This window comes from Cervus elaphus, chromosome 4, assembly GCF_910594005.1.
Source record: "Cervus elaphus chromosome 4, mCerEla1.1, whole genome shotgun sequence".
NCBI classification, from domain to species: domain Eukaryota; kingdom Metazoa; phylum Chordata; class Mammalia; order Artiodactyla; family Cervidae; genus Cervus; species Cervus elaphus.
Window position 1 is genome coordinate 3,130,311 of NC_057818.1, and position 12,534 is coordinate 3,142,844.

A 12,534-nucleotide genomic window follows, 5' to 3' on the forward strand; every position below is an offset into this window, starting at 1 on the left:
ACACCATGGAATATTACTCAGCCATTAAAAAGAATTCATTTGAATCAGTTCTAATGAGACGGATTAAACTGGAGCCCATTATACAGAGTGAAGTAAGCCAGAAAGATAAAGACCAATACAGTATACTAACACATATATATGGAATTTAGAAAGATGGTAACGATGACCCTATATGCAAAACAGAAAAAGAGACACAGATGTACAGAACAGACTTTTGGACTCTGTGGGAGAAGGCAAGGGTGGGATGTGTCGAGAGAACAGCATGGAAACATATATATTATCTAGGGTGAAACAGATCACCAGCCTGGGTTGGATGCATGAGACAAGTGCTCGGGTCTGGTGCACTGGGAAGACCCAGAGGGATCGGGTAGAGAGGGAGGTGGGAGGGGGGATCGGGATGGGGAATACATGTAAATCCATGGCTGATTCATGTCAATGTATGACAAAAACCACTACAATATTGTAAAGTAATTAGCCTCCAACTAATAAAAATAAATGAAAAAAAAAAAAAAAAAAGCATTGTGCGCACCAGGACGGAGGGAAAGGAACACTGACCCCACAAGAGACAGAGTCAGATCTGCCTTTGACTGTTTGAGGGTCTCCTGTGGGGGCATTGGTCAGCAGTGGCCTGCTGCGGCGACAGAGGTTCTTTCAACAGCAGTCCCGGAGGCGTAGCGTGTGACATAAATCCTCCTGATGGAGGTCACTATTAGCCCCACTATAGAGCCACCAGGCAGGCGACTCACAAACTGGAGAACAATTATACCAAAGAAGTTCTCACACTGCTGCAGAAGTTCTAGATCCCTCAGCAGACTTCCCAACCTGGGGATCCAGCAAAGGGACTGCGTATCTGCAGGAAATCTGACTTTGAAGATCAGCAGGATTTGATTACAGAACTTCCACAGGACTGGGGAAACAGAGACGCTTGGAGGGTACAAGCAAAACCTTGTGCATACCAAGACCCAGGAGAAAGGAGCAGTGACCCCACAAGAGACTGAGTCAAGCTTCCCTGTATGTGCTTGAGGGTCTCTGGAAGAGATGTGGGTTGACAGTGGCCTGCTGGGGGTCAGGAGAACTGACTACAATAGTCCTGGGAGCTGCAGCATGCTGGCGTAAGTCCTTTTGAAGGAGGTCGCATTTACCACCATCACCCCTACCATAGTTTGGCCTCAGAAAAAACCTCAGGGAGGAAACACAATCCCACCCATCAGCAGAAAACTGGATTAAAGATTTACTGAGTATGGCCTTGCCCACTTGAGTGAGACCCCATTTTCCCCACAGCCAGTCTCTCCCATCAGGAAGCTTCCACCAGCTTCTTATCCTCATCCATCAGAAGGAAGACAGAATGAAAACCACAATCACAGAAAACTAACCAAAATGATCACATGGATCAGAGCTTTGTGTAACTTAATGAAACTGTTAGCCATGCCATGCAGGGTCACCAAAGACAGATGGGTCATGGTGGCGAGTCCTGACAAAACGTGGTCCACTGGAGAAGGGAATGGCAAGCCACTTCAGTATATTTGCCTTGAGAACCCATGAACAGTGTGAAAAGGCAAAAATATGTGACACTGAAAGATGAACCCCCCCGGTCAGTAGGTCTCCAAAATACTCCTGGAGAAGAACAGAGAAATAGCTCCAGAAGGAATGAAGAGGCTGAGCCAAATTGGAAACAGTGCCCAGTTGTGGACGTGTCTGGTGGTGAAAGTAAAGCCCAATGCTGTAAAGAACAACACTGCATAGGAACCCGGAATGTTAGGTCCATGAATCAAGGTAAATTGGAAGTGGTCAAATAGGAGATGGTAAGAGTGAACATTGACATTCTAGGAATCAGTGAACCAAAATGGACAGGAATGGATGAATTTAATTCAGATGACCATTATATCTACTACTGTGGGCAAGAATCCCTTAGAAGAAATGGAGTAGCTCTTATAGTCAACAAACGAGTCTGAAATGCAGCTGTTGAGTGCGGTCTCAAAAATGACAGGATGATCTTGGTTCATTTCAAAGGCAAACCACTGGATATCATAATAATCCAAGTCTTTGCCCCAACCACTAATGCTTAAGAAGCTGAAACTGAATGGCTCTATGAAGATCTACAAGACCTTCTAGAACTAACACCAAAAAAAGATGTCCTTTTCATCAGAGGGCACTGGAATGCAAAAGTAGGAAGTCAAGAGATACCGGGAAGAACAGACAAATTTGGCCTTGGAGTACAAAAGGAAGCAGGGCAAAGGTTAACAGAGTTTTGCCCAGAGAACGGGCTGGTCGTAGCAAACACCCTCTTCCAACAGCACAGATGACACCTCTACATATGGGCTTTTTGTGCACTACCTAAGAAGTCTTTTTCTCTACTGAGATGATGAAGACCTGATCCTCTATTACCTTCTCAAGGTTATAAAGTTCTGCTTTTCATATTTGGATCTTTAATCCATCTGAAGAAAGAATCTAATTTTAATTTTCTTCTTCTAGGAAAGCTGTCTTTTTCCTCCCCCTGATCTGCCATACCATCTTCATCATACACTAAGTTCTTTTTTTTCCACAATAGTAAAAAATGTTTACCAGTTTTGGCAATCAATAGCCAGATAAAGACCAAACAATAATTACAGTTGCAAGCCATAATGGAAATATGATTAACTTAACAATATAAAATAATTACATACAATTTGGGGAGCTAAGTAGAGTGATGTGGTAAGTGGAAGTACATTACATGCACATGGTTTCATTTGCCCAGCCAGTCTATGTCTTTTGTTTGATGCATTTAATCCATTTACATTTAAGGTAGTTATTGATGTGTATGATCCTATTACCATTTTCTTAATTGCTTTGGGTTTATTTTGTGCAAGTCTTTTCCTTCTCTTGTGTTTCATCCCTAGAGAAGTCCCTTTAGCATTTGTTGTAAAGCTGGTTTGGTGGTGCTGAATTCTCTTAATTTTTGCTTGTCTGGAAAGCTTTTGATTTCTCCCATCAAATCTGAGTGAGAGTTTTGCTTCATTAAATCTGGATGTTTCTTGGTGTTCCTGGTTGTAGGTTCTTCCCTTTCGTCACTTTAAATATATCTTGTCATTCCCGTCGTCTTGTAGAGTTTCTGTTGAGTTCCCGTCTGTCTTTGTAGAGTTCAGCTGATAGCCTGATAGGAGTCCCATTGTATGTTGTTTGTCATGTTTCCCCTGTTGTCTTTAACATTTTCCTTTGTCTTTGATTTTGTTGGTTTGATTACTGTGTCTCATGGTGTCCCTCCTGGGGTCTATCCTGCCTGGGAGTCTCTGCCTCCTGGACTTGGCTGACTCTTCACTTTCCCATGTCAGGGAAGTTATCAACTATCATCTCTTCAAATGTTTTCTCAGGTCTTTTCTCTCTTCTCCTTCTGGGACCCCTGTAATTCAAATGTTGGTGCATGTAATGTTGTCCCAGAGATCTCTTAATCTGTCCTCATTTCTTTTCATTCTTTTTCTATGTTCTGTTCTGCAGCAGTGACTTCCACCATTCTGTCCTTCAGGTCGGTTATCTGTTCTTCTGCCACAGTTATTCTACTATTGATTTCTCTTCCAGTGTATTGTTCATCCCTCTTTGTTCTTTAGTCCTTCCAGGGCCTTGGTAAACATTTCTTGCATCTTCTCCATTCTGTTTCCAAGATCCTGGGTCATCTTCACTATCATTATTCTGAATTCTTTTTCTGGAAGCTTCCCTATTTCCACTACATTTAGTTGTTTTTCTGGGATTTTATCTTGTCCCTTCATCTGGGACGTAACTCAGCTTTTTCATCCTGATTAACTTTCTGTAATGTGGTTTTTGCTGTAACTGTTGTGGGATTGTGGCTCTTCTTCTTCTGTCTGCCCTCTGGTGGATGAGGCTAAGAGGCTTGTGTAAGCTTCCTGATGGGAGCGACTGGTTGTGGGGAAAACTGGGACTTGCCCTGGTGGGCGGGGCCATGCTCAATAAAGCTTCAATCTGCTGATGGGTGGGGTGGTGCTCCCTCCCTGTTAGTTGTTTGGCCTGAGGCAACCCAGCCCTGGAGCCCACCCGGCTCCACGGTAGAGCTAATGGTGACCTCCAAGAAGACTTATACCAGGGGGCACCTCCCAGGACTCCTGCTGCCCGTGCCCCCACCCCTGCGCTGAGCCCCCGCCAACCCACACCTCCACAGGAGGCCCTCCTACACCAGGAGCTAGGTCTGGTTCAGTTGCCTGTGGAGCACTGCCCCTTTCCCCTGCTTCTTTGTGCTCTCCAAGAGTGAGATCTCTGCTTCCCCTAGTCTTGTGCAAGTCCTGTAATCAAATCCCACTGGCCTTTAAGGTCAGATTCCCTGGGGATCCCTAGCCCCTTTGCAGTATCCCCAGGCTGGGAAGCCTGGTGTGGGGCTGAGCACCTTCACAGCAGTGGGAGGACTTCTTTGGCGTTATTGTTTTCCAGTTTGTGGGTCACCCACCCAGCAGGTATGGGATTTGATTTTATTGTATTTGTACTCCTCCTTTCATTTTGTTGTGGCTTCTTCTTTGTCTTTGGATGTGGGGTATCTTTCAGGGCCGGGGGGGGGGGGGGTATCCCAGCATCCTCCTGCCAATGATTGTTCAACTGTTAGTTGAAATTTTTGTGCTCTCACAGGAGGAGATGAGTACACATCCTTCTATGCGGCCGTCTTCAACTGGACATTACACTAAGTTCTCATAAATTCTTGGATCTGTTTCTAGGCCAAGGATTGGCAAACATTTTCTATGAAGAGTCAAGTAGTAAATATTTTATGCTTTGCTGGGCCTATGGCCTCAGTCACAAGGACTCAAGTCTTCCATTGCAGGGTGCATGCAGCCATGAACAGTGCAGAAGTGAATGAGAAGAGCTACTCATCTAGTCTACTTATATATTTATTTGGAGGTAATACTACATGTTCAACACTTACTATAGCTTCTTGATATCTCATAGAAAAAGTACCACTCCTTTGCTCTTCATTTTTAGCTTTATCATGATTATTCTTGGGCTTTAATTCTTCCAAGTCGATTTTGGAAGTGATTTTAACAAACCACGTAAAATTTTGTATTGATTTTTTATCAGAGTTACATTGACTTTCCAGATTAATGGGAGGGGCATCTATCTTTACAGTATATGTTTGTGCATTTAACAAATACTTGCTTAGGGACACACAGCATTTTTCTACCTGGCATGTCTGGTTCAGATAGTGTGCCCACCTTCCGCATCATTTAAGCCAGAAAGCTCAGTTATCGCCTACCCTTAACTCTCCCTTCGCCTAATCTGTCAGGTCGGTTTCTTCTGTTTGACATCTTCTCTGCCTTTCCCTTAGATAACTGCCGTCACCTCGGCAGGCCCTTTCCCCAGGCTTTGCCTGTCCATTTCATCTCCACTGTGTGCCACACAGCTCTCTCTTTCACCCACATGCCCTTCGCCAGGACAAAGGGCATCATCCCTAGCAGGGCTCATAGGACTGTCTTCTGCTCCCTCTTCCATTCCATCCCTCATCACCCCCAGCTGCATCCCTGTGGCGCCTGACCCCCAGCCGCGCTGCCCCAGCCACTCCTCACGTGCCCCACCCGCACTCAGCTGGAAGCCGCGCCCCCGTTTTCACGCTCCAGCTTCTAGTCAGCAGCCAGCTCAGGTGTCTTCATCTTTAGGAGCCCTGCCCCAGCCTCGCCCCAGCCCTCTGCCCCCAGCACTGACTTCAGTGACTGTACATGTTAGGGAACCATTGCAGGAAACTGCCTTTCCTGGCCATGCACAGTAATAACCCCTTGCATGAGGTGTCTCACACAGAAGGTCCTGATAAGGAACACGGAATTAATAAGCTGCCCCCAACTGGAAGAATTTGAGAGGGGCCAACAGGAGGGAGGGGACACCAACCCGTAATACATCTGGCCATCCTCGCAGAAACCCTTGTTCTAGAACCCCTTTTGGCTGAATTGCACCTGCTGCCAGGAAGGAACCCGAGTCAGACTAAATATGGGCACAAGCGAAATGATTGGCCAGAAGCAACCTGGAAAGTAACTCCGTTACGGTAAAACCTGAGACGGCAAGTCACATGTGTGTGTGCTAATCCGCCTCAGTCGTGTCCAGCTCTTTGAGACCTTATGGACTGTAGCCTGCCAGGCTTCTCTGTCCAAGGAATTCTCTAGGCAAGAATATTGGAGTGGATTGCCATGTCCTCCTCCAGGGGATCTTCCCGACTCAGGGATCGAGCCCGTGGTTCTTACGTCTCCTGCATTTTGTAGGTGGGTTCTTTACCAAAGCGCCACCTGGGAAGCAAGTCACACGGCAGAGCAGTTCTCCTGGGTTCCCTTACCCTTCTGCTCTCCACTCAAGCCCCACTTTCCAGTAGCCTTTTGCTTTATCAGCATGTGTGTTTCCTCGGACACTTCGTTTTCAAGTGTTAGACAAGAGCCTATTCTCGGTCCCTGGAAGGGGTGCCCCTTCCGGTAACACACACACCACCCAGGAGAGGGTGAGCTCTGTGAGGGGAGGCAGGCACCCTGTCTGACTTAGCCAAGGCAGAACCTGCAGCAGGAGCCCCAAGATGCTGCGTGTTGACAGCACTCTTCAGCAATGGTTGCACAACTGAATGAAAGAACAGATGTGGTGATTGTGCAGTGCACAGACCAGGCCCAGAGAGCAGGTGTGCATGTGCCAGGTGCAAACATGCCCTCCCCGGGCTAAGGCTGCAGGAGGGCATAGCCCTCCTTCTCTGCAACCTGCAGAACTCTCCTTAGAGCCCCCAAGCAAGCGCAGCCTCCAGGGGGCTGGCAGGGTAGAGGGGAAGGAGCCTGGGAAGAGAAGCAGAGACACAAATGCAAACACTTGCCCTCTCCCCGCCTCCCCCTGCTTTCATAGAGCTCATCCCTCCCTCTCAGAAAGATAAAAAGTAAAATGTGCCAGTGAGGACTGAGCCCCTCTGGGTAAGAAAGTACTAGCAACGTAACAAATGTCATGTGGGCTTAAGCAAAGTCCCCCAGGGTTACAAACCCACAGGGAAATAAGGCTGACATATGCATGGCCCTGCTCCCTGCACCCTTTTCCTTTGAAATAACTTCTCCTTGATAAGGGAGAAAGGAGCAAATAACTCAAAGATTTTTTAAAGCAAAGTTTCTGTATGCAAACCAAATGGGCTGAATTTTTATAGGCTCGTTTGGAAGAGCATAAAAAATCCAGTTGTCAAGCAGCCTCTCTCTCCCAGAGCCTCAGGAGAGTGTGAAGGGACTGCTTGGAATGTAAGCTCCTCTGCATCTGTCTCCCCGCAAGAGCTGAGCCTGTCCTCCTCTGAGCCCTCCCCTGTCCTGCAGCTGCTGAGCTGGCGAGGGAGGGTTCCTGTCTCAGGGCTGAGGCTCCTGCTGCAGTGGGGCAGGGAACACCTTGCCCCTGAGGAAGCTCCTGTCCATTAAATGCATTCATCACAGCCCCCTCCACTGAGCCTTCACCATGTGCCGCTGCCTTGAACCCTCTGAGGGAGGCATTACAATCATGACCCATTTTCCAGATGAGGAAACTGAGCACAGAGATGTTAAGATCCCGTGACTTAGAAGGGGAGCATTCCAGCGCAGGCAGTCTGGCTCCGAATCCCACTGCAGTAGATGCTGTGGGTCCCACTCCGCTCCTCTGTTCAGGCCTGGTGTGGTCCCCAGCTGCCGGCTGCTGTGGTCAGAGCTGCTGAGGACTCCCAGCTACCCCTTTCCCAGAGAACCCACCTGCCCTGAGATGTCTATGAGATGTGGGCCACCCCCAGGGTAGTTCACAGGAGCCAAAGATAGGGGGCTACTAAACCCAGTTCCCTGACAGGTGCAGAAAACTCCATGGAGCCATTCACCCTCCTGAGCACCCCATAAGACCAGACATGTCGTGACTACAGCTGAGCCCGCATCATAGCCTGGCTTTCGCCCTGTCCTGCTTCCCTCACCCTGTCAGGTTTCTTCTGAGAGCAGTCCCTCGAAAAATCCCCCCACAAGAATTCCCATCTTGGCTCTGCTTCTACAGAACCCAACCATGCACCATGTAATCAACCACACAGTTTCATGGTAAAGCAAGGCCGTTCCACAATCATGTCCACACCAGTGGTGATGGCCACTTTATTCTGCTCACTCCTCCCCTCGTGTCCAGTGTGGGCTCCAGCTCAACACATCTGCAATCACTGGATGCGTGGACACAAAAGCCACCAACCATGTCCGTGACATCCCCTCTAGCCCCTTCAGGAACCTGCACAGAAGTTGGGAATGAAACTAGGAAGGACAAATAAAGGTTGAGGATATCACTTACTTCCCATACATTCTTCACAATTGGTAGATACGTTATGTTTCTGAGAACCACAGTCTATAATGATTCTCTCCACATTATCCCAGATGAAGGACTCCCTCACCTCCCCAGAGGAGACTTTTCTCTTATTACCAGCCCAGATGTAAGTGAGAGTTTGGAGCAGGCGGGGAACGGGATGGCTGAACACTAAGGCATCAGCCAACTGAGGCTTTGAAAGTGAATGTCAGAGACCCTGCTGCAATTTTGATCAAGTCTGTGCTCAGAAAAGAGAGAGGGGAAACCTCAAACCTGCTCCTCCCCATTGCCCAGCAGCTTCCCTAGTGAATCTCATTTACTGGCAAAGACAATGAGATTCCCCAGGTGGCACCTGCAGGTCCCATAATGACAATGACACAGCTGCTGGGAGTGAGACAGCCGAGACAGGGCCCCTAAGGTGACCATCGTTTGCATGAGAACAACCTCCTGCAATCTCCAGTGGGGGACACTGAAAGAGCCTTGTCCCCAGGACGGGATATTGTAAGGGGGCGGTAAGCTCTTTTCAGGAAAAAGGAAGAGTCCTTAGCAGAGGACTGTGAGGGGCTCATCTCCCAGAGCAAGGAGCCCTGGCCACAGCTCTACCCAAGGTGAATGCCATGGCTACGCTGTCCCCAGGACCCGCTGGGAATAAAGCTATTCTCCTTGAGAGTCAGGGGCCTGAAATTCCAATGTTAGCGAATTGTCTTTTTCCAAGAGAAACTGTGGAGAGGCTTCACCTCAATAACAAGGCCTGGGAGTTAGACGACCTGATGAGAGGTTTGTGTGGTGGCCTTGGGTAACCTCGCCCTCTTCCTGGGTTTCTCTGTAACACCTACACTGTTGAAATGGGGTTTTGCAGTAGGGGAGAGATATTGGCCTCAACTTCAAAAGCAACTGGGTAAAATGGGAATTTATAGTCAAGGAGCAGGTAGGGTCTATGGATGGAAAACTGCTAAGAGGAAACATCAGAGGTGAGGGAAACGGGGGCTGAAGCAACCTAACAGGAGTCTTGCTGAAGGCAGGCCAGGTGGCCAGACGCACTGGGCAGGGCAGGCGATGAGGAGCCTGATCAGATATCAAGGGCAGAGGATTGTGGGAAAGCTAAGCAGGACTTCTGCTAAAATTGAACAGGACAAAGGTGAACACAGAAGCCTAAAAGTCAGGGCCTAGTTGAGAAGAGTGTTCAGTGGAGCCTGACTGGAGTCAAGGAGAGAATCTCTGTCAAGGGTCAGCCCCTCCCAGCCACCTGGCCTGAGAATGACAGGCATGTGACTCTAGGAAAAGTCGCTGAAAGGAGGAGAAATGGGCGCTGAGCAGGTGGGAGCATGAGGTGCCCACTTGGGGCAGACCACAGAGGACACATGTGACGCAGAAGTGAAGTCTGGGAGAATCCCAGGCCAGCTCCACCACCCTCCCGCAGGCAGGGAAGAGCCAGCTGCGTCCCCAGGTCACAGTGATCTTTCTGAAATCACCTACCACACCCGTGGCCAAGCCACATGCTTCCTTGATGGTAAAACTGTGGTTAAATATCCTCATCTGAGTTGCATGGAGGACAGAAACTTTACTTTCAATTCAGTTGGATTTCTCTTAATTCAGCAATTCTGTCTGGGCACTGCACAGAAGATAATAGCAGTGGTTTTCAGGAAGTGGAGACACAAGGGCCTGTGCTGAGTGCTTACCTTAGAGAGCCCAGAGTCGGGGGAGAAGGGAGCCAGGAGCAAATGGACGGGCACAGCGAGGAGGCGTGAGGCATTGCAGTGAGACCAAGACACGCAGAGGTAGGACACAGGCAAGATGCACTCTAACAGGAAAGCTAAGACAGTTTTGAAAGGTCTAAATGCCCAGCTGGAGAGCCTGGACTTTGTCCTGGAAGCATAGGAAGCCTTGAAGGTTATGGAGTGAGAGGAAGGCTTGATCAGAACTCTGCTTTAGAAACATGAATCTGACACTGACTTACAGAATGGAGTTGTGTGGTTGGCGTGCGTGTTTGTGTGTATGTTTTGTGGAATGTGGAGAGCACTAGGAGAAAGAATTAGGAGCACAAAGGGCTGTCTGGAAGCTGCCCCAATGTCCAAGAGCAAAAAGGTCTCTTTCAGAGCACTTGGGGGGCAGGGGAAAGCATGCTGTCCTATGGGCTCAGCATTGCAAAAAGGCTTCTGTATCCATTCTTATCTCCAGGGATGCAAAAGCCCTAGGAAGGAAGGAGAGAGTAGCATAAATCCTGTTTAACAGACACAAAATTGATTCCAAGAGGACACGAGTAACATATATCAGCAAGGGACAGACCTGGAACACATCCAGGCCACCACCCTCCTGCCATCACACAGTCTGCATGGCTGCCTGAGCCCGGGAGATCACTGCTGTTCTCACACAGGTTAGAGTGGGGAACCCCCCCCACCCCCCGCCCAACACTACTGAAGTGCTGCTAAATAAAGCAATCTGTTCGCTAATACTCGCTAATATTGGTTATCTCCCTGCAGGAGTCCTGAGACCTGCGTCTCTGAGCTGCAAAGAGGCTGATGGTGGCAGCTACTAAATTGTGTTTATGAGGAGCTTTTTACCTGAAGGGGTCATAAATCATTCTTGATCAATAACTGACCGATCCAGTTGCTTTGCACATTTCAAATCCTCCAGATCCATACACAGAAAGGAAAGAGAGAGGAAGGCAATCTGTTTATTGGGGGAAAATGACAGAATAACAGGCTAATGCAACTACTTAGGCGGGCAATTACCTGTTTTGTTTTGTTTTTTTTGATTGAAGTGAGGTGTTTTGAATGGTTTGCTGAGTCAGTTAAGGTCAAACAATGAATAGTCTTGATTTGAACGGGTCAAGTAAGGCAAAGGTCTGGTATCCAACTGAAAACTTACTACGTGCCTTGCACTGTACCCCTCCACTACCCTCTTAACCCTGCAAGGAGGGATCATTAGTCCCACTTCCAGGAGGAAACCTGCAGCTCAGTGAAATTAAATAGCCAGCTCAAGGTTGGGGGTGCAACCAAAAACACTCTTTCCCAGTATGAAACAAGCAGAGTCCAAGGGCAATTGGACTTGGAGAAGCTGAGTCCCATTTCAGGATTGGGCTGGTTGCACAGGAATTGCAGTTGGTTGCAGGCACACTTTTGGGAGGCTAGCCTGGCTCCCCCCTCACAGTTGCTGATGGAACTGCAGTATCTGTTTGGGGTCAACCTCCAAAAGGAATTAGACGATCCACCATCAAGAGGCAGCCTATACTTCCTCAGGCCATGCCCTGCTCACAGCCCCTAGTGGTCTCCCAGGGTTAAAAGGATGATGTCCTTGAACACCCCCAAGCTGCTTTGCCAACCTCTGGTAACTTCCCTACACAGATTCACAGGAATCAGCTGGCTAGTCATTCGCCAGCAAACCCTGTCTGGCCTCTAAACGTAAGCTCTCCCAACACGCTCTCTCCCGTCTCCTGTCAGTGACCAAGCTCCCCATCGTCAAGGCAACTTTTGGAGCAACCCATGTGAAGAATGTCTCCCGGGTGCTTCATCCCAGCTCCTCTGAGCTCCAGCCCCTGCTCTCTTGGGACTCTGTCTGGCCGGGTGGGGTGGGGAAGGTTCAACCAGGCTGGCCGGTGCTAGGGTAGCCTGTACCCTGGTCCCCATGAATGAGGGGCTCAACAGAACTCCTAAAGGCTGGCAAGTCCTCTGTCTTTGGGCCCCACTGCAGGTATGAACAGGCATCTCTCCCTTAAGAGACTGATTTTCCCAAGGACCAGGCAGATGCAATGCGCTTCCCTACTTCACTCTCAGTCACTGCAGGCAGAGCATCAGTTCTCAGAGACAGGATGGCGAGATAGAGGATGAAGCCTGGGATCTTTTAAAAACAAGGAGTTTCACTCACCAAGAAGTAAGCTGATGATCTGTCTCATCAAGATGACCTCAGCTGATCACCATCTTGAAAGCTCAGCATTGTGCAGGCCTGGGAAGGCCGCTGTGATAAGAGAGTGTCCGGGCTCCAGACCTCTCTGTTGTCAGAATGAGATAAAGGAAAACAGTTTTCCATGAACAACTCATTCTTCTTGTTTTTTTAAGCTAATTTGTTGAAAATTATTTTCTTCCTACAATTTTGCAGGTGACTATCTTAATTCTGAAAACGGTGACTAGAATGGACTAATCAGCCTTTCTGGAAAATGTCCTTATTTGGATCTCTCTAAATAAGTACTTGCATGTGGCACTGATCATCAAGAAATCCCACAGCACTGCTCAATTAGCAAACAGTTTAAGGTGACATGTTGTATTTAAATAGTCT

General features: G+C 48.3%; 1 long non-coding RNA gene across 1 annotated transcript in view; it reads right to left on the reverse strand.

The window, feature by feature from the left end:
- The window catches only part of LOC122691472, a 78,567-nt gene extending 66,320 nt beyond the window's left edge, over window positions 1-12,247 (reverse strand). The window contains exon 1 of the long non-coding RNA XR_006340416.1: window positions 12,127-12,247. This is a non-coding gene — a long non-coding RNA (uncharacterized LOC122691472). The remainder of the gene's footprint in view (window positions 1-12,126) is intronic.
- Window positions 12,248-12,534: the final 287 nt, after the last annotated feature.